Source organism: Propithecus coquereli, unplaced genomic scaffold (genome assembly GCF_000956105.1).
Source record: "Propithecus coquereli isolate 6110/MARCELLA unplaced genomic scaffold, Pcoq_1.0 Scaffold12, whole genome shotgun sequence".
Lineage (NCBI taxonomy): Eukaryota > Metazoa > Chordata > Mammalia > Primates > Indriidae > Propithecus > Propithecus coquereli.
The window spans coordinates 2,946,954-2,949,098 of record NW_012136080.1 but is presented as its reverse complement, the minus strand read 5'-3'; positions in this window follow the sequence as shown (position 1 = coordinate 2,949,098).

Here is a 2,145-nt window from a genome sequence, read left to right as displayed (position 1 = left end):
GGTGCATGCCTGTAGTCCCAGCTACTTGGGAGGCTGAGGCAGAAGGATTGCCTGAGCCCAGGAGTTTGAGGTTGCTGTGAGCTAGGCTGATGCCACGGCATTCTAGCCTGGGCAACAAAGTAAGACTCTGTCTCAAAAGGAAAAAGAAAAATAGTCATCAGAAATATGTCTGTTAACATATTGTTTGGTTCCAGTTTTTATCCTTAAGCAAACCCTTTTTTTTTTTTGCATTTATATAATTTTCTATGAAAAGATTTTACTGTGTTTAATCGGTCTTTTATTTTTTAATGATGACATTATTTTCTTATTTAATGTTGAATTAACATTTCAGATAGTTTTATACATGAAGCTACCTTTTTGTTTGAATCATTGTGCTCTTTACACATTCTGAATACATTAGCACAAATCTCTCAACTCTCTCTGAAGCACTATCTCTTTTTGCATGTGATAATATACTATAGTAGAATGAGTAGCAAATTTAGAAGCCCTGAATTCTAGGTCAAAGACTGTCATTCATGAAATAAGTGACCTTAAAACTGTCATTCTACCTCTGAGTTTCAGTGTCCCCATTTTATAGGTTGGGAAGTAATAATATATCCCTGTCTATCTTAGCAATATTTGTAGATTCAAAAGGGAAAATGTACCTGAAGGCATGTTGCACTACTCAAACATTTATTGAATAGCATGATTATTGATATGCCTAATACTCAAAATTGGTCTTCAAAGACTTTGCCTTTATTCAATCCTTAATGAATGGCCAATTGAAAGTATTTTTATTGGGAACTGAGCTAATGTAGCCCTGCTGAGTTTGATACAAGAATTAAGCTTAGACAATAGGAATGGATAGTTAATATGTCCCTTCAACTGTCTCAATTAGTGGCTGCCTTCTCTTCTGAAATGTTGATGGAAGAGCTCATCAATTCAAGATGGGACCCTTGTAAATGTAGGTAGTGCAAAGATCTGTGATACTGATTTAAGTATGATCCATGTGCTTTAGAATTGAGGCTTGACAGGTGATGAAATTGACAATCTGTAGTGAAAATTTCAAAGTACATTGAATTTTTCTTAAATTCATTGTTTCACTTCTTAAAATGTGAGGCTGAGAGGTATCTTGTCTTCAGAAGTTTAGATCTTCTGCAAGCCTGGACAAGTTTTCAGTTGAATCCCTTGAGTTCCACGCTGGCAGCAGGGCAGAAAGAGTTTTGGCCTGGCAATTTCAGGGCAGGTGTTACCAGTTGGTTGCCTGAACCATGGGAAAACCTCCTTCTGGTCTTTTTAAATGCCTGACTTTGAGCAGTGCTACCTCCTGATGGGCCTGCCAGGGAGAATTAGTTTCAGAATGCACTCATAGGAAGTAGACTGAATTAAGTTGCTGGATGAATTAGGAATGTGTACTAAAATGTTGAAGAAAGTCTGCCCAAAATAGCAGTCTTGAATGAATCCAGTTCATTGAAGTTGAATTGCCCCTTTTTTTTCTAATTGTATTTAGCCAATGGGTTCAGCTGCTTCTATTAGAGTTTTGTGGTTCATGATAGTAAAATAAAGTTATAGAAAATAAAATACAAAGTCTTATATCAATGAAGGCAAAATATTACAACATTATGTTAGTGTTATGACTTTAAGCAAAGACTAGAAAATATATGTGTGTCCTGCTTTCTGAAATATAAGTTTCCCTCAATTTGAGGAATACAAATACTTAAGAAAAGATAGATTTAAGTCAAATTCAATCTTCTGGTGTTCTCCATGATTAAAATATTGATGTGTTTGTTAGGAAAATAAATTCTCTGATGAATTTTATTATTCGTGTTAAGTGTGAAATGAAGACCCTTCAGTGATTCTTAAGTGTATGGGAGCCGTGTCTCCTTTGAGAATCTGATGAAAGCTAAATGTCTCACCCAGAAAACTGAAAAAGCACATACAACACAATCTGGGTTAATAATTCCATGAGGTTTGGGGTTCACTGATGGAGCCCAGAAACTCTGAGGTGCCTCACAATGTTTATCTGTACTTATCCATCTTGTAGGTCTTTTTATTTCTTTCCAACTCTCATTCTGTAGCTTTCCTTTTTCTGTGAACTCCCTCCCTAGCAAATCTGGTATGAGTTTTTGCTTACCGTTCTCACCATCACTGAAGGCCACTTTATCT